This window comes from Pongo abelii, chromosome 8 (genome assembly GCF_028885655.2).
Source record: "Pongo abelii isolate AG06213 chromosome 8, NHGRI_mPonAbe1-v2.0_pri, whole genome shotgun sequence".
NCBI lineage: Eukaryota > Metazoa > Chordata > Mammalia > Primates > Hominidae > Pongo > Pongo abelii.
This window is the reverse complement of record NC_071993.2, coordinates 52,952,769-52,973,938: the sequence shown is the minus strand read 5'-3', so window position 1 is coordinate 52,973,938 and position 21,170 is coordinate 52,952,769. Positions and strand designations below refer to the sequence as shown.

Sequence of the window (21,170 nt, the reverse complement as noted above, 5' to 3'; positions counted from 1 at the left end):
CCCTTATCTACACATTTAATCTTCAGCCTTGCTGTCTGATTGGTCACTGGCATTCACAGAAGCAAAGCACATGCTGTAGAAGAGGAGCTGAAAAGCCCCACATTGCTCTATAAGTGATGAGGTTTTTGACCTCAGTGTCTATTTATATTCTATTCTCTGACACACTGGGACTCAGGAAAGAGTTGACAATAGCTAGGGTAGTTAACCAATGGTGAAGCCCTTCATATTCCTTTAAAGAACTCAGTAGTAAGTCAATGGTTAGGCTCAAACTCATCAACATGAGAAAAATGCTCAATAACCAGCCTGGACTATGATTGTTAATTTAGCAATGACATTTTGAATAGGAATTTTAATCGCTTTAGTTTTAAGTAGTAGATGAGATGCTTGCCCTTATTAAGCCAGGATTTAAAGATTTGAGAAGCGGTAATGATTGGTTAAAACCTGGCTACTGGTGCAGAATACGAAGGAAATAAGCTCCAAATGTGAGGGACTAAGAACATAGAGAAAAACTGAGGATGCCATAAAACTATAACAAAGGCAGTATGCAAGGTTAAATAAAGCAAAAAAGCAGAATTGCTTTGGGAAATGAACAAATTTTCTTGGATTTTAAGGAAAAAGTACCACAGATGTTTAAATATTTTAATAAACAGAAAGAAAATAATCAGTACTGATGACTGTATTTTATCCGTCTCAGTGATTGAAATGAAATGCCCACACCATTTGAAGGAGCATTTTTTTGTGCAATGGTACAATTATAGCTCATTGTAACTCTGAACTCCTGGACTCAAGTGATCCTCCTGCCTCAGCCTCTTGGTTAGTTGGGACTACAGGTCTGAGCAAGTACATCCCACCTAAGTGAGTTTTTTTTAAAGAACCAGTATTATTAGCAGCAGCCTTTGAAAATGTCAAAGTCTTCTTTGTAAATTTGGTTTGATTTTTTAATTTTTAGTTTCTGTGGGTGCATAGTAGGTATACATATTTATGGGGTACATGAGATATTTTGATACAGGCATACAATGCATAATAATCACATCAGGGTAAATAGGGGATTCACAACTTCAAGCGCTTATTCTTTCTTTGTGTTACAAACAATCCAATTATACCCTTTTAGTTATTTTAAAATAGACAATAAATTATTGTTGACCGTAGTCACCCTTCTGTGCTATCAAATACTAGATCTTATCCATTCTATCTAGCTTTGTTTCAAGTTTCAAAAACCATATACTTTATTTTTTTCATTTTCTATTTAAAATTTCTTTAAACTTCAGTTTCAAAGAAAATGAAAACTATATTTAATTTTATTTTCACTTTATTTAATTACTAACACTGAACTATTTAAGCAAAGTACTTTTTACCCTTAAAATTTATCATATTAGGTTTTGACCAATAGTTGTCACAACATAAACTGTTAACCATTTCTGCTGCTTCATTATTTTGTTGAAAGTAAACATTTGAATAACCACATTATGGTTACATGTTTTCATATGAAACTACAAAGCCATTTTCAAAACTTTATCATGTTTATGTTCTCACTCATATGTGAGAGAGTTAAAAATTTATCTCATAGAGGTGGAGATTAGAATGCTGGATACCAGAGGCCAAGAAGAGAGGGGGTAGAAGGTGAAGAGAGGTTCATTAAGGGGTACAAACATATAGTTAGATAGAAGGAATAAATTCTAGTGTTTTATTGCCCACTAGGTTGACTGTACTTATCAATAAATTGCTGTATATTTCAAAGTAGCTAGAAAAGAAGATTTGAAATATTCTCAACACAAATAAATGATTAACATTTGAAGTGATGGATATCCCAATTGCTCTGATTTGATCATTACACATCAAAATCGCCTGTAACCTATAAATATGTACAATTATTACCATAAATAAAATAAAAATAAACAAAAAGATGATCAAATGTTAATGTGAAAATATTTTGCAGTCTTAGGAAATGACTTGCAAATAAGAGCATAATCTTCCATAAGCTGAATTTTCTTTGCAATGCAGTGGCAAGTAGATTGTCAGTACCAAGATATTTTGGCATTTAGAAATACAAAAAGTGACTTGAGGGGAAATTGACTAATTTTATCATATATTTGCTTTTTATTTTTGAATTAAAAGATTTAAAATATATCTTAAAAATGCAAATCTGAAAAAATTGGTAAAAAGCTAATTTTATAACGATGAAAAATTTAATATAAAAGTAGCTTATAACATATATTAGGGTGTCCATTTATTTTAGAATTAGCATAGGATAGGATAGCTTGCTATTTGTTTGAATATGAGACATTTATTATAAATACTACTTCATAGAAAGTATATTTGATAATATTTATTTATTTATTTATTTATTTATTTATTTAGAGATGGAGTCTCGCTCTGTCACCCAGGCTGGAGTGCACTAGTGCGATCTCAGCTCACTATAACCTCCGCCTCCCGGGTTCAAGTGATTCTTCTGCCTCAGCCTCCTGAGTAGCTGGGATTACAGGCTCATGTCACCACGCCCAGCTAATTTTTTTTTTTTTTGTATTTTTAGTAGAGATGGGGTTTCACTGTGTTGGCCAGGCTGGTCTCAAACTCCTGACCCCTTGATCTGCCTGCCTCAGCCTCCCAAAGCGCTGGGATTATAGGCGTGAGCCATTGTTCCCAGTCGTAATTTCTATTTAGACATAAAAATGATTGATAAAATGATAAAACAATAGTCTTTGTGAGATAAATTCAAAATGTTTTTTTTTGTAAAGTAGTAATATTTTACTTAATATCTACTTAGGACTCTAAATATGAATCAGGGGAAAACTAAACACTATTTGTTAGTGAGTCCTTAAATATAAAAGATGTATTAGTGGGTAAGTTTAAATTAAGACCCATGTTGAAAAATAAAATAAGGTTAAAACCAAAGAAACTTTCAAACAACACTAATTTTCAGAAGTCATGATATTTGAATAACAATAATTTATTAATATACCAAGAAATCACATAATCACAAGGAAAATGTAAATATACAATTTTCAATACAAAAGAAGTAATGATAGGACAGAATTGCAAAACTAATATGAGAACTGTAGGAAAAACATTAATTTTGAAATTGTTTGCAGAGGAGTAAGAATTTGTTCTATGGCAAGGGACTAAGAGTTAACCAGGCAGAAGGGAGTGTGATGAGGATATTCATTTTAAATATTTATACATTGTGAGCAAAAATGCAGAGGAAGAAATAAACATGTTCCATTGATTAAGGAAATATTTATACTATCAAAGTGTTCATTGTCTAGTGAGTTAGAATATATAACAATTATAAGTCTGAATAATTAGTATATTGCATGTGTATAATAAGAAAACAAATCCAACAGAAGCAGATTCACCAATTCAATGCACATTTATTTATGCACTAGTTACTGTATTAGACCCTGTGGACACATCTGTCAGCCAAAAAGGCAGGGCTGTAGTCTTTGAAGAATGTATATCTATTCTTCAGTGTTTGCTTTTACCAATTTTATGACCAAAAATATGGAATCTGTGACACGTCAAGCTGCTCTGTTGGAATCAGGCAATAGCAGTTGAGAACAGTAATTAAGATTTGGTGAATATCTGAAAAATGCAAAGCAACATCACAATGAGATATTACTTCACACCTGTTAGGATGGCTGTTGTCAAAAACAAAACACGTGTTGGAAAGGTTGGAGAAAAATTGGAACCCTTTACACTTTTGGTAGAAATAATTGTAAAATGGCACATGTAATATGGAAAACATGGAGGTTCTTCAAAAAATGAAAAATAGAACCACCGTGTGATTCAGCAACCCTACTCCTGGTCATATATTAAAAAGATCTGAAGTCAGGATCTCAAAGAGATATCTACACTCCCATGTTTATTGCAGCATTATTAACAATAGTCAAGATATGGAAATAACCCAAATGTCCATTGACAGATGAATGGGTAAAGAAAAGCGAAAATGTGAAATACACGTGCAATGGGATAAAATTCAGCCTGAAAAAAAGAAATCCTAACATTTGCGACAACATACATGAGTCTGGATGACATTTGGTTAAGTGAAATGTCAGTGACAGGAAGACAATACTGAATGACTTCCCTTATATGGGATATCTAAAATGGCCAAGGTATAGAAAGGAAAAGTAGAATGGTGACTACCAGGAGGTAGGAGGAGGACGCAATGGTTATTGTTGTTCAGTGCGTACAAAGTCACAGTTATACAAAATAAGTAAGTTCTAGATATGTGGTATACAGCATAATGCCTATAATTCAAAGTACAGTTTGTGCACTTAAAAATTTGTTAAGAGGATAGAGCTCATGTTAAGTGTTCTTACAAAAAAAAAAAGGACATGGGAAAACCTTTGGAAGTGATGGATACGTTTACTACCTTAACTGACGTGACGGTATCATGGGTGTACATTTATATCCAAACTCATCACATTTTATACATTAAATATGTGTGGTTTTTAAGATATATCAATTTTACATTCATAAATCTGTAAAAAAAAGGTGTAATTTTTTTCTCTGCTCTTTAATTCTGAAGAATATATTACTATATGTAAAGGAATTCACAGAGAAGAATGAAAGGTTATATTTCTCACATGATGATTGCAGCTTAAATAAATAATATGCCAATAATGACTCTCCCATTCAGCAGTTCTAAAACTTTTTATAAATTATTTGGCCGCTTTGTGTTTCTTCATATGAAAACAAAAATAATACAGTTGTAAAGGTTGTAAAGTAAACCTATGCAACACTTTTACAGCTACGCTTGGCACATAGATGTGTTGGTTATTATGGTAAAAATAATTTGATGATAATAATTTCATTGTGGCTTAGTTTGCATTTTCCTGGTAAACAATGAGATTGAACCTCTCTTCATATGTTTATTAGTCATTTGTTTATCTTGTTTATTTGAAATGCCTATTTGTTTCTAGTTCATTTTGTTATTACATTTATCGCTTTTATATACTGAAATTTTTAATACATTTGATGTGTGACTCCATTGATCAGTATAAGTATTTCCATGATATTCTTCATGTCTGTGGTTTGCCTTTTCAATTTTTTAAAGTTTTTGATTAATAGAAGTTCACAATTATACTGTTTTCCAACTTTCAAATTTTACGGTTAGTTGTTATTGCTTTTGTTTTCTTGTATTCATTTTAGAAAATCTTCGCATGCCTTCAGTTCATGATTACATTAATTGGCTTGTCTATCTTTGAGCCTGTACCACACCGTCTTAATTCCTGTGGGCCTAAAAGTCTTGGTATCAAGTAGGGTACTTCTCAATTTCATTCTTCAGATGTTTTAGTTCCTGTTGGCCTCTTACTTACTTGTCCATATAAAATTAGAATTATTTTGTCAGTACACACACACATACACACACACATTCTCTCTCTCTCTCTTCTAATATTTTGTTTGGGATTTCCTTGAATGTGTAAACTAATTTGCAGAAAACTGACGTTTTTACACTATTGAGTCTTCCAAACCACAAACATCAAATGCAATTTATACCACTATTTATTTAGGCCTGTTATGATTTTGCTCAGTTAAATTTAGTATTGCGTTATTCTTGCATAACTCTTCCTAGATTTATTCTAGATGCTTGCCTGTCTATAATAATAATCTTTTAAATGATATATTCTATTTGTTGGATGCTTTTATATAAAAATTGATATTCGACATGAGTGTGTCTGATAACCTTGCTAAAAGTTCTTATAGATTTCTATAATTTATAGTTTTTCTTGGATTATTCATATAGACCATAATGTTGTATATGGATCAAGACAGACATTTCTTTCTTTCCAACTTCCTTTAATTTTTCTTGTTTACTTTATTACTAAGAGCTCCAGGCCAGTTATAAACAGAAATTATAATTCATGGTCTCAGGAAAGCATTCGGTAAGATCTTTTTTTTTTTTTTTCCTTGAGACGGAATCTCGCTGTCGCCCAGGCTGGAGTGTAGTGGCACGATCTCGGCTCACTGCAAGCTCTGCCTCCTGGGTTCATGCCATTCTCCCGCCTCAGCCTCCCGAGAAGCTGGGACTACAGGCGCCCGCCACCACGCCTGGCTAAGTTTTTTTTTTTGTATTTTTTAGTAGAGACGGGGTTTCACCGTGTTAGCCAGGATGGTCTCGATCTCCTGACGTCGTGATCTGCCCCCCTCAGCCTCCCAAAGTGCTGGGATTACAGGCATGAGTAAGATCTATTGTTGATGACTACAGCACATGTAGTGATGCCCCTTTTTCACTTCTGATATTGGTGTATCTTTCTGTTTAATTTTGGTGGAAATTTTTTACAATTATACATTTTCAGATAACAAACGTAAGAGTTTAGAAAGATTTTGTACAATTTTAAATTTGATTTCAATATTTCAATATCTTCTCTGTCTCATTTATACTCTTGTTTTTTATGCCTTTTTCTATTTTTAACACCTTGAGCTGGATATTTAGACTGTGTCAACTGTTCAATCGTTCAATTATAAGAACTACAATTACATATTTTCCTCTACGTAAGCTTTAGCTGCATAGCATAATTTACAAGATGTTGTATTTTTATCATCTTTAAGTAAGAATACTGACTAAATTTCAAACAGTTTGAGAATTTTCTAAGTTAATTATTGGTATTTAGCTGAATCTCCCTATGACGTGGTAACACCTTCTGAAGGTTTATTCTTGAGGTTTGTTGAGACTTGTTTCTCATATTTTAAAATACATTTTATGGCATGTTTTAAGACTCTATTTAACAAGTCATAAGCTTATAGAGCATCTTTTTAAGTCTCATATTGTCTGGCAGTTATTGATTCATTTTATATAATTTTGCTAGTCTCAAACCAGCCATGGTTTAGTGTAGAATTTCTTTCTTTCGTCTTGTACATTCTGTCTTCCAATATAAACTTTCTTCAACATCTGCCACTGACTGTGTAATAAGAAATAACAATTTCTGGTAAGATAATTTTAAGATTAGTAGGTTAGAAATATCTTATTCATGACCATTTCCTTTTCACAACATATCCCTTTACTTAGAAATGCAGCATTTTAGATCTAGACAAAGTATTTGACAAACTATAATTTATCTGTTTAAATGTAAAAGCATTTAAAAGTTTAAAATAAAAGTTTACATAGAATCTTAGTACTTGATGTGGAAAAACATAAGTGCAGCCATCGTATGTGAAGTGAAGAGAGAGGGTCCAATATTCTGGATGCTGAACCTTCATATTGACCATCCTGAGGTGCCTTTAGAAGCACCTTCCAATAATCTCATTGGAAATCTAAGAAGCACAGCTGAAAGCGCCCTCATACAGTTCATCTTCCTTTAGCAGAGGATGCAGCCCAGAGAAACTGTTTCCATTGTCTTCTACAGAGTTGGTTTGTGGACCACTTTCATCTAAACTTTATTCTCCTAAATACATTTATCAAATGTTCCACCATTGTCTGTTTGCAAAGAAATAAGAACATATCATTGAAAAAGCAAAATAAGTAAATAAATATTGTAATCTTTTTGTTAGAATGGCTTGCTGATCTGGATATAAAATTATTATCTCTATTCTACCCCAAATTTCCTTTCCTGAAAAAGGTGACATTAGAGAAAAACATACCTTTTGGAATAAGAAGGTTAAGATATTTCTAATAACACTTATGCGTTATGGCAAGGTAAATTGAAATTTTCTGAATTACACCATGTTTTTCACTCTCTCTTTCTTTACCCAAATCTATTTTGTATTTCAAAGCAGTCAAGTGATGAGTAAAGACAAAGTCAGGCCAACTTCTAAGGCTGTACTACAATTAATCTAATATTAACTGAATACACAATGCAAATCTTATGCTTCCTGAAAATAAGTAATATAATTTCATATATAGAAAATTACAATCAATACAGTGATGCTAAATTATTAGCCAAAGCTTAATTAATTGAGTTCACTTATAAACTCTTGTAGTTCATAATGGATTTTTAAAGTTTTGAAAGTAGTTGAAATGAAACACTGTGCATAGTTGTCACTTTGAATGTAATCTATTTATACTTCTTCCATTTATTTACCATTATTGAATGTCAAAAAGAAAAGTGATAGCACTTTGCTCAGCCAAACAATTTTTGTGACAAATGTAAGTGATTTGTCAGTAAGTTGTACTAAATTGTCAAATTAATTATGCTTGTGTTGACTCTGTTTTCCTGGGAGGGGAACAGAAGTGAAAAAAGGTTTGAAGTGTTCAATAGCCAAATCTGTTGGTATTTGGAAAATGTTGAAGCTTTTTTTTTTCATATAAAGAGGCAGAAAAGGTAAGATAAAGTAAAAGTAAAGAAAAAAAGAAAAAGAATGAAGAGGATGAAAATAAAAGAGAAAGGAACAGATATTTTACTTAAAAATTAAATGATATCTAAGGGTATTTTTTATTTGTAGTAAAGCACAGAAGATAAATGTATGAATTATGCTACATTTATATACTAATTTACCTATGATTTATTGAATAATTACTATGTTCCCAGCACTCTGAAGGTTGATAAGAATGAAAACAGTGCCAACGAGGAGTGCACCATCTTTTGAGACACTGGCAAGTCAATTGGCAAACATGATATTATGTAGTGAGGGTTTTAATAAAGGTAAAAGAGAATACATAAGAGAGATATTCTTAGAGTTCTATAGGTTAGAAGTACTGTATGGGTCATAAAGGGATCTGCAGGGCTCTGTTTCTTTCTGGAAGCTCCTAGAAGAAAATCCATGTCTTTCCTCAACTGTATTATTGCCAGAATTCAATTCCTTGCAGCTGTTGAACTAAGGTCTCTATGTTTCTCTGGTTGTAAATTGTGGACTGTTCCCAACTTTTAGAGGCTGCCACATTCCTTGGCTCCTAGCCTACTTCCTTTCCCCCAAAACAGCAAAGGTGGGTGCAGCCCTTCTCACACCAAATCTCTCTGACTCACTTTTCCGGCTTCCTCTTTCGCTTTTAAAGGCTCACATGATGCGACTGGCCCCACACAGGTAATATAAAATAATATTCCTAAATCAATGTCCTTTGCCTTAATTATATTTTTAATTCTTCTTGCAATTTTACATTACATATTTTCAGAGCTGGAGATTGGGAAATCGGCATCTTTGAGTATGAGGGCGTTATTCTGCCTATCACAGATACTTAACAAAAAGTAGTGAGAGATGGGCAGACAAGGAAGCAGTGGATAGGTACCTATACATTAAAGAATAAATTGGTCCTGAGGAAAGAAAAAAAATGAGTTTAGCAAGAACGTTTTTAAAAAGTTGTTTGTAATTCAGAGAAAAAGAAACGACTATTTGGAAAAGTGTCTTTCCAAGTGATGTCGATGTCATGAAAAGCTGAAGAGATTATCAGCTGGAATGAAGTGTCTCCTATGCCATGGTTGAGTATTTCAGTTTTATTTTAAATGTAGCAGAAAACCATGGAAACATGTTAAGAGATAAAATGCCATTATATACTCATTGTATAAAAATCACTGACAGCAGCATGGGAAGGAATGGCAGGGGAGGGTCAAAGCTGGAGAAATAAAGAAAAGTTAAGAGGATAATACTATAAATGAGAGGAGAAACAGCCAATCATGGGCAGTGACAGTAATGACCTTGCAGAGGGGAAGGATTCTAACAATATTCAGGAAATATAAGTGAGAGAACCTGGCAGAAAATTGGATGTGGAGGAGAAAGTTAACAGGGAAGAACAATAATTTCAAGAAGTCTAGCTTTGAAAGCCGCAGATGCGAAATCAAAGTGCCAACTCATGTGCTTTTTAATGTGTGGCTGAAGAATTGTCATAATTAACGCTGAAAAGACTGATGTATTCTGTGATGAACTGGGATTGGTAGTTCCTCAAGGAAACTTCCATTGAAACTGAGAGTTCACAGGCAGTAAAAAGATGTGGCTCAGTCCTTATAAAATCTGAACCATTGTTGTTCCCAATTAATATCATAACATCTATAAATCTAACTGACGTAGACCTTCACTGTGCTAAGAGTCGAAAATCTTGAAGTTTAAAAGGTACAGAGGAGGTACTATCAATAAATGAGAACATCTTTGGTATCCATAACCCCTCCCATTGAAAGAAAGCTATAACTAGTATAATAATGAAAAAATTAATTGGAAATCATGACTTACACAATAAATATTTTTCTAACTCTATTATTCCTAATCATAACTTTATAGTATAACTGCGCTTTTTTCCATGAAAAATTCTCGTGAAGACCCATACAAAACAATCTAGATATTATTTTGTTTCTATTACTAATGTCTATTAAAAGTAACTAGGGCTCCTTGAAGCACATTTGATTATGTGCCATGGGACAAGAAAAATAAAGGCTTGGGTCTGGAAACTCTTATAACAGTTCAAATTTTAGGATAGTTTTGAGGTTTCATAGGTATTAAAGCCATCTTAAACGGGCTATTACTGGGCAAGTGGTAATAATTAAGTAGATAATGCAATAGTAAAATTATTAATATTTGGCCAAATATTAATGGCCATTTGAATCAGCTTACAATGATTAAAATCTACATGTTCAAGAGCATAAAGTGCAAGACAATCTATGTACTTATAAAAGGAGAAGAAAGATGACAATGTTAGAATAATTATATTTTTGGATTATCTTCATACAAAGTGACATTCTATACATATGCACTTGATTATGGAACATGTAAATATATGTATATATATGTGTATACATATGCATACATATACAAAGGAAACTGTAAAAACATATAAGTACAAACACTACAATTGACAAAAAAAAAAGTCATCAAAAGCTGAAGAAATGCTGCAAGAAAAAGGTTTACAGTGAGTGCAACTGTTGACTTTCACTGGTGGTCACACCAAAAGATCAGTTAATAAAATGGCCAAAAAGTCACTATTCCAAAAACATAAATGTAAAATGTGTCAAAGAATAGACTTGTGACTTGTGTCACACATCCCCTTACTCTAGAATTGAGAAAACTTCAAAATCACTTTATAAGTTTTTTTAAAAAACTGATGCTCCATAATGAATTTCAAATAATACTGAGAAACCATGTTAATATATCATTAAAACATGGCCTTATGCTAGTTCCTGGCCATGGAAAATGTAATTAATACATCATTTTAAGAAAAGATATCAAATTTCAAAATCTACCGTTTATATCAAAGACAGAGACATAAAACCCATGATATAAAAACTAAAGCTTCATTGCATGAAGAAAAAAGCTCAGGCTCATATTGAATGCTATAACTTGCAACAATCTCGTTGGACTAAACATCTCTATCTTGGCTTCTACTTAAGGATCTTCCCTCTAGAAATCAAAATTTTATTATTTTGGTATGGTATTATTTTATTGTGTCTTGAAAGACAACTAAGGGTAAATGTAAAAATAAGATACAGTAGAATAAATGAAACCCTAGGAATATGTAGAAATGGCAAATAAAAGAAGCTGTAAATATATGATACAATCAAGTTTATGTCATGAGCACTTCATAACTTTGAGCTCCATCTCTGCCTCCTCAGTTCAACAAGAGCATGATCTGCTCAGAATCCACTTCTCTGCACTGCCATTTGGAAAGTGCCTTCAGGCACTGCCTGCATTTCAATATCCAAACTGTACCGGTTGGCTAAGTCTAGTCTTAGTTATTTTATCACATCCAATAGCAGGTGTTTTCTCCAAAACAATTTTGACAAATTATCTAACAGTTCTAGTGCATAAGCTATACTCTCTAAAAGTGGGCCTTTCACCTGTCTGTCTGGATGACACTCTATTCTAGTTTTATTACAAAGTTTGTAGCAAGTAGGTCTTAAGGAGAATTTCTTCCGTGTGTGAGGCAAGGGCACAGATAATATTATTCATTTTAAAAAAATACATTGCAAAACTCCTTTTTTGTTATCTACACACCGAGGGTGCAGGTTTTCTTTTTCTCTGCATTTACATACTGGGAGATAATTCTCCATGTGTACCCTCCGTTTCTTTTTTTTTTCTTTTTCTTTTTTTTTTTTGAGATGGAGTCTCGCTCTGTCACCTAGGCTGGAGTGCAGTGGTGCAACCTCAGCTCGCTGCAAGCTCCACCTCCTGGGTTCATGCCATTCTCCTGCCTCAGCCTCCCCAGTTGCTGGGACTACAGGTGCCCGCCACTGTGCCTGGCTAATTTTTTTGTATTTTTAGTACAGACGGGGTTTCACTGTGTTAGCCAGGATGGTCTCGATCTCCTGACCTCGTGATCTGCCCGCCTTGGCCTCCCAAAATCCTGGGATGTGTACCCTCCCTTTCTACACATCTGCTAACCAGAGACACTGATTGCTTTTGTTTCAGACTACTTTGCTGTTTGTATAGTAAACAATCTTGGAAGATAGAGATAGTGTTTCCCTCCAGAGCAAGCAACAGGCATGATTCCCTGATTCCCATCCTGTAGAAGATGTGCATTTCCTAAGAAAAGAGTTTCTCCTTTGTAATTGAACCCATTGTGTGTAATTCTCTCTCTGCATCACACTGTAGAAATTTGAGCTTATGGAACAGAAGGCAAGAAGAACCTGCTCTTCTGACTACTGCTATCAGAGTGAGCAACTAATTTACTTGCTTTCATCCAAGAGGGTCATGTCTTCTGACAGCATTCATGAAATTGTGAGGCTAATATTTCAGCTTGAAAATAGGGTAACATCTCAAACTCTTCACAGGTCTTGACAGTTTTGTCTATGAGATGGGGACACTGGCAGAAATATAGCTTTCTAGGAAAGAAAGAATGAGACCTTGTAGGCCAATTAAGAGAGTTTGAGAAAAGTCCCTGTGAATCTGTATTGTGAAGATAGAATAAATCTTGTGGTTATCCACATAATAAATGGTCCTTCACTTTGATGCCTGCTAATGAGGGGGAATTAAAAAGAGTAACGACGGGCTGAGTACTGGAAAGTAGATTCAAAGGCAGCTCCTTGAATGGTACCCTGATTATTGCTAAGCTTCTTCTAAGTAACAGGGCTTTGTCACAAATGTAGCAGTCAGCCCTATGGCTGCCTGGGTGGGCAGAAGTTTCTGATCCATTTTAGACAACAATTACAGAGAATACACCTACACTAAGAATCGAAAGAGGAAATTTGCAACCATTATGTGTAAACTCAAGTCACTCAACAACTCCAAGGTCCAATAGGCACGGAGAAAGGAATGATACATACAGATATTGAAATAGAGAGATACATAGACATCATATTTATGCTATTAAAATATATTTTCAAGGTCTTCCCTTAAAGTCTTTCTCACAAAGAAAAAAACTATAGTGTGGCTCCTCAAACTGTTGCAAGCTCCCAAATTTTAACTGACCACTCTTTTATTAACTGCCATTCTCTTTTATATGGATTTAGCCATAATTTAATCACCATTTCCCTTAATATGAAACAGAAGTCTACCAGAAATCTCAGCAAATGTTCCCAGGTTCTGCTCCTCTCAGACAAATCAACTGTCTGCACCTCCATATGTATGTCCAATTCTCTTTCATTTTCCATGGCTCATGGCTCCTGAATGGCATAGATCTTACTTGGGGTGCCCCATCAACTGTGAAGAAAATGTCTTATTCAGGGAGGTCATATTGGCTATACTCTTCTTGTATCCCTGACTGATGTAGGTTTCCTTTGAGACCCTGACAGTTGTAATATTTCAGTTGGAAAATCCAAAAATTTAGGAGTCATCAATGTCTCCTCTTTTACCTCACCAAAATAATCCAAGTTCTAGGCCAGGTGCGGTGGCTCACGCATGTAATCCCAGCACTTTGGGAGGCTGAGGCAGGTGGATCACGAGGACAGGAGATCGAGACCATCCTGGCTAACACGGTGAAACCCCGTCTCTACTAAAAATACAAAAAAATTAGCCGGGCGTGGTGGCGGGCACCTGTAGTCCCAGCTACTCGGGAGGCTGAGGCAGGAGAATGGCATGAACCCAGGAGGTGGAGCTTGCAGTGAGCCGAGATCGCGCCACTGCACTCCAGCCTGGGCGACAGAGCAAGACTCTGTCTCAAAAAAAAAAAAAAATAATAATAATAATAATCTAAGTTCTAGTAATTTAACCTTATTTATGACCTTAGCTCCTCATTTTATCAAACCTGATGTAGTGTAGCAGCCACCATAGAATTGCCCTTCATGCTTCCAGACTTGTTGCCTAAAGTCTGTCCTCCATTGTATTAGTCTTTTCTCACAATGTTATAAAGAACTGCCCAAGAATGGGCAATCTATAAAGAAAGGAGGTTGAATTGACTTACAGTTCCACATGGCTGGGGAAGCCTCAGGAAACTTACAATCATAGTGGAAGGGCAAGCAGCCACGTCGTAGATTGGGGCAGGTGAGAGAGACAGTGTGTAAAGGAGAAACTGTCAAACGCTTATAATACTATCAGATTTCATGAGAACTCACTCACTATCACAAGAATAGCAAGGGAGAAACTGCCCCTGTGGTCCAATCACCTCCCACCAGGTCCCTCTCTTGACACGTGGGGTTATGGGGATTATAATTTGAGATGAGATTCGGGTGGGGACAGAGAGCCAAACCATATCATCCATTCTCTACAAACAAAGCAAAATAAAACAAAAAATCCAAAATATAATGAAGCAGAAAAACAGATTTTCCTAACATAAAAATTATTTCTCAGCCTGATGTTTATTAAGAGCCCCAAACATCATTGGGTATAAATATCAAAATCTCTAGTGTGGTCAACAGCATCTTCCATGACCTGGCATTGATCTTTTTATCCAAGATTCCACTTGTTAATCCCAACACCTTTTTTATAAATTCAAGCACAGGTATATCATGCACTTTGCACTCACTCTTGTGGTTCCCTTGCTTTCTGTCTAGTTGTTCTCTCTGCCTAAAATTTTGTTTATTGAATAATCCATAATCTATCTCGCTTTATAGTGTTTATATTCTCTATGTCTCATTTGGGGTATCATTTCTGATTGAATTCCTTCCTAGGAATTTGAGTGGTTGCTCACTGATATGTATCCATGATACACTATAAGTGCTTTTAGCATGGTTGCTATCACTCTATATGGCATTATTCTACTTATTTGTTATACCTCTTAATACATGACAAGATCCATGCAGTCTGAATTTACCTTTGAAAAGCACCAACCAACAAATTTCAAACTCAATATAAATACTCAAAAAATGCTTAATGAATTAATTAACAAACTATTGTATCTCACATTACTATTTCAATTATGTAGAATTATATGTTTATATGGTCAATTAAAAATAAATATAGTAAATAAATTGTCAGTTTTTGGTGAAGATCATTGAGTTTTGTATTTTATTTTATACTACTCTTGCTTCAACATTACTTATGCAAAAATTACCTGTAAAAGCATTTAGCTAACCTTTTATGAGCATACAAATAATGAATACTTCTTTTACACACAGTTAGTAATTACATTTTTAGATTAGTTGGCTGTCACGTTGAAAAGAGCACAGATCTCAGATGATGGGATGCTAAACAGATAAGAAGAAAGGTTGGGCAGATCTTCACAAAACATTACAGATCCAGTGGGTTGTACTGGAAACCTAACAGGAAGCAAAGAGTGACAGAGAAAGGAAAAAAATAGGAGATTAAAAAATGGGTGATGGGAAACATTGTTTACTCTTCTATATCATCTAATTTTGCTCTGTGCTGTGGTGCTTCGGAGAAGACAATTGAAAAGTAATGGGGTGTGGAAGAGTTGCAGCACCCACTAACTGAGGGAGAAAGTCATAGCCTAATGAAATAAATGGGTTGGCAAAGAGCTTGTTAGAAGAGGGTGAAAATGCAACAATTTTAAAAGCATTTTTAATTAGAAACTAAAGTTACAACATGTATGGATAAAGAGAATATTCTGAAAATAATTTAAAAATGTAAATCCATGCAACATTTGCTTTTAATGACTTAATTTTAAGTAATGAATTCACATGCCATTAAAATAGAACAGAGTAGTAATTTTAATGGATGATCCTAGGAAAAAAATAAAAGTGAGTATATCTCTCTGCAAGCAAATGTTAAAATTTCCCCTGAAAATGACAAAGAGAATAGAAAATATTCCCATTTGACCATTTTACATGTTTCTGATTCGTTCCTTTGTTATGCTCTATTTTTACATTTACCCAATATGTTTTATCTTTCCTTTACACTCTCTGTAACAATAAGATTAATGTTAAGGCTTTAGTTTATTCTGCAGTAGATTTTATACAAGTAACAATGAACACAACATATTTGAAGGATTTTCCAAACATTGTTTTCCATAATAATTTTCATCTAAGAAGTATAATGTTAAAATTATGCTAAGAAATATAATCACTTTTAAAATCATTGTAAACTCTTATTCTTTATTCACTGCTTTAGGCTGTTACTATGAATGTCTATAAATTATAAAATTTACCTTTTTAATTTTAAATTATAAGATTATTACATTAATAATCTCCCTTTTTCACATGTATCGTGATCATTATCTACTAGAACAGCAAGAGAAAGTTTATCTATTTTTACTGTACTGCTTTTATTTTTAGTCATTATATAATGTCAACCATTCTGAAATAGCTCATCTCCCTTCTAAATTTAAATATATTTTTCTCTCTTATTTACTGATAGCAGAATATGCATCTATGTCCTTCTCTCAATATTATCTAGATATTTCAGTCTATCTCCCTCAAAATCTTCCACTTGGGCATTTTGTTATGAGGAACAGATTTAACTCAAGGACATTGACTAATACATGAGAGATGTGGATTTATTTAGTTGATATCCACTGACACCCCACACCCAAACTAAAACAACAACAAAAACAAAAATCAATAGATTGGGAGCACACAACAATGTGAGTTTATTGTGTAATACAGATAAATTAATAATTGTCATTTATTGATGTCATTTATTGATTCGTACAACAAATATTTATCCAAAGTTTAGAATGGCTTTAAGTAGAATAGCATTACATAGAATAAATAAAATGGCATTATTCAATTTATTAGTTATACCTCCAAACACATGGTAAGTTCCATGCAGTCTGAAGTTACCTTTGCAAAGCATCAGCCAATACATTTCAAACTCAATGTAAATACTTAGAAAAATGCTTAATGAATCAACTAACAAATTGTTGGATCTCACATTACTATTCAAATTATATATATTTGTATCTTTGTATGGTCAATTATAAATAAATTAAAAATAAAAATAGTAAAAAAATGATTGTACTTTTGTGTGACATCCTCATGGGGCCATCACTGTTGCTAGGTACAGAGCTAGCAACTGTGTTGTGCCTATGAGGATGTCAGTCAAAAGTACAATGAACATTAGGATAGAGGAGGTGGATAATACAAGGACCCTCCATAGAATGGTCAGTATGCCTATTGTTGGATCGGAAAAAATTGAAAAGTCCTAGATTATGAGCAGTTGATGGATAGGTAAAATAGGGCAAGAAGAAAGAGAAATATTTTAATCAGAAAGAACATAATTGAAAGAGTAAAAATCAGAAAAAAGTAGTAACCCAGACCATATTTGTATAGTTGGTTTAGAAACAGTATGAGAGTGGTGAGTCTAGGTAGGCTAGTATTACATACTAACAATTTATAGGACTCATTAAACATTAAAGCTTCATCCTAAATTTCACAAGAGGCCAGTGAAGGAGGGCTGACAATTTATGTTTTGAAAAAATTCACCCAGGATGCTCTCAGGTAAATGATTGAAGACTGTCAGTCATCCGAATGAGACGTAACAGTTGCCTGCACTATACCTCTGGGAACAAGGATGGTAGGAAGAAGTGGAGGATCTGAGAATCTTTAAATGGTGGAGTCAAACTGACTCTAGTGATTTATTGTTTCAGAATGAGAGATGAATAGCTATGCCTTGATTTTGACATTAGCAATTAGATTTACGGTGTTGCCAATTACTGTGAAAGGAAAGAAGTGAGGAGTTAAATTTGCTAAGTAAAGCACTGCATTGAATTTAAACAAGAAGGTAGTTTATTGGTATTTAAACTTTTCAAATTGCATTAACATTTTTGCTAATAAATGCCTGTCTAAAACATGCGATGTAACTTTCTCTGATGTCTTCACGACACTTCAGCATTAGAAGACAAAAGCTCTAAAAGCCACCATGTAAATCTCAAGAGTGTCTGGTTAGGGGGGCGGGGACGGGAGGGGCGGCGAGCCCCCGGGCGCCTGGGCGTTAGGCCGGGGCGTGTTGGGGCCCTGGCGGCCTGGGGGTCTCCTGGAGCCCCCCTCCATGGAGCCCGCAGACCCGGAGCTCCGTCTCAGATGACTGAACTGGGCACCAAACGCTCCTGCTGTCCCTCGCAGTGGACTGACGCCGCAGGGGCGAGCTAGCCGGCTCCGAGCCTCTCCGCGGGATCCAGACGCCTCCTGGGGCTGCCGGCGGAAGGTCTGAGGCGGCGTGGCCATGGCTCACCTCCGGGGATTTGCCAACCAGCACTCTGGAGTGGACCCTGAAGAGCTCTTCACCAAGCTCGACTGCATTGGCAAGGGCTCGTTTGGGTAGGTCTACAAGGGCATGGATAACCACACGAAGGAGGTGGTGGCCATCAAGATCGTCCACCTGGAGGAGGCCGAGGATGAGATCGAGGACATGCAGCAGGAGATCACCGTCCTCAGCCAGTGCGACAGCCCCTACATCACCCGCTACTTTGGCTCCTACCTAAAGAGCACCAAGCTATGGATCATCATGGAGTACCTGGGCGGCGGCTCAGCACTGGATTTGCTTAAACCAGGTCCCCTGGAGGAGACGTACATTGCCACGATCCTGCGGGAGATTCTGAAGGGCCTGGATTATCTGCACTCCGAACGCAAGATCCACCCAGACATCAAAGCTGCCAACGTGCTACTCTTGGAGCAGGGGGACGTGAAGCTGGTGGACTTTGGGGTAGCAGGGCACCTCACAGACATGCAGATTAAGAGGAACACATTCGTGGGCACCCCCTTCTGGATGGCGCCTGAGGTCATCAAGCAGTCGGCCTACGACTTCAAGGCTGACATCTGGTCCCTGGGGATCACGGCCATCGAGCTGGCCAAGGGGGAGCCTCCAAACTCTGACCTCCACCCCATGCGCGTCCTGTTCCTGATTCCCAAGAACAGCCCACCCACACTGGAGGGCCAGCACAGCAAGCCCTTCAAGGAGTTCCTGGAGGCCTGCCTCAACAAGGACCTCCCAATTCCGGCCCACGGCCAAGGAGCTCCTGAAGCACAAATTCATGACACGCTACACCAAGAAGACTTCCTTCCTCACCGAGTTCATCCACCGCTATAAGCGCTGGAAGTCAGAGGGGCATGGCGAGGAGTCCAGCTCTGAGGACTCTGACATTGATGGCGAGATGGAGGACGAGGAGCAGGGCCCCATCTGGACGTTCCCCCCTACCATCCGGCCGAGTCCACACAGCAAGCTTCACAAGGGGACGGCCCTGCATGGCTCACAGAAGCCTGCGGAGCCCGTCAAGAGGCAGCCGAGGTTCCAGTGCCTGTCCACGCTGGTCCGGCCCGTCTTCGGAGAGCTCAAAGAGAAGCACAAGCAGAGCGGCGGAAGCCTGGGTGAGCTGGAGGAGCTGGAGAAGGCCTTCAGCCTGGCCGAGGAGTCCTGCCCTGGCATCTCAGACAAGCTGACGATGCACCTGGTGGAGCGAGTGCAGAGGTTTTCACACAACAGAAACCTGCTGAAGCGCGCTGCTGTTCAGATAGGGGACAGAAGGTGCTTTGTTTTTGTTCTGAGCTCCGTAAGAACTGTGCTGACTTGGAAGGTGCCCTGTGCTGTGTAGGGTCTTCTGCAGACTCACGCAGCCCTATGGCCGCTCAGACCAAGGCGCAGAGCAACTATCAGGGCAGCTTTGCCTCCTCCCATGAGGTGGGGAGAGGCAACAGGGCAGCCCCCAGAGGAGTGCCCTGGCCGCTGTCCTCCCAGGGCCCATGATGGCCATAGATTTGCCTTGTGGTGTTGGATCAGGTACTGTGTCTGCTCATAAGTACTTGTGTCATCCAGAATGTTTTGATTTTTAAGAAAATTGAATTTACTTGTTTCCTTAAATATTCTGAGGTTAATATGTTAGTTTTCATAGAACATTGAGAGGCCCCTGCCACTTTCAGTAAAGACCTGACTTGGAAAAAAAAAAAAAGAATGTCTGGTTAATAAGACTTAAGGGGGATAGATTGGCCTACCCGGCAAATGATACAAAAATCATTTGAATTCATCACATGGTGTGGCCTATAAAAAAAGTCAAAAAATAAGTCCAAAATCTCCAAGAGTAAATATTTAAGTCAGATATAATTTCCAGAATCAAGAACTAAAAGGCCTATCTCTGTTAATCCTAAATACATATATAATAGTACATGGACACAACTTTAATCTTTAGATCTTTGGACAAAATATAGAGAAAATTAAAATCAGTAAATGAATTGCCTTTGCCCCATCCCAAAAATGGAATAAAATTCTTGATGCAGGATTTTTCTCAGCCACTTTGCCAGCCAGAGACCTCCCCAGCTGTTGACACCCCTGCCCAGGTGTTGCTTGGCCCTGGGTTCACCACAGGACGTGCACCTCCCACTCAGCCCTCCAGGCCATGCTTGGCTTGTGCTCTGCATGGATACCATGACCACCATGATGGAGCACTCAGCCCCCGCTGGAGGGTGTGTCTGGATGAGTGAGTGCCAGGTCCGGCTGACCACTCCAAGTGCTAGCACAGGTGAACACTCCATGCAGGGCTTGTGACTGAACCAGGTGTGTCACAAGTTACTCCTCCAGGGGACTGCGACATCCATACGAGGGGAAGATGATGGCAGCCAAATGGGGAAGTTTGTGACCTTGAAGCCCCAGAGGAGGTGTTACAGCATGCTAACAGCTCTTTTAGTGCCACCACAGCCTGCAGAATGGGGACGTGTTAACAGCTCTTTCAGTCCTGTTGCCACACTGTGCCCCGCAGCTCCAGAGCTGGCCCAACCCCATCGCTGCTTCCTATTGCATGGGGTGGCCACCAGGTGCCAACAGGGGTCAGAGAGCTAAATAAAGTGTTACTACTTTTTTTGTACCTGCATTTGGCAGCATCCCAAGTTCTTGTCCCACATCCAAGAAGAATGAGCTTATACTGACAATTGAAGGTTAAGAGGTGCAGAAAAGAGTTAATGGAACAGCTCTCAGGAGAGAGATGTGAGGGTGGTCTCTCTCTCAGCATGGCTGGGTCTGGGAGTTTTATGGCCTCAGAATGGGGGAGTGCATGC

General features: G+C 37.0%; 1 long non-coding RNA gene and 1 pseudogene across 1 annotated transcript in view; one reads left to right on the top strand and one right to left on the bottom strand.

The window, feature by feature from the left end:
* Positions 1 to 21,170, bottom strand: part of LOC134761990 (uncharacterized) — a 115,083-nt gene that overhangs the window by 31,625 nt on the left and 62,288 nt on the right. The gene's annotated exons all lie outside the window — the stretch shown is intronic.
* Positions 18,215 to 19,717, top strand: LOC100461381 (serine/threonine-protein kinase 25-like; annotated as a pseudogene).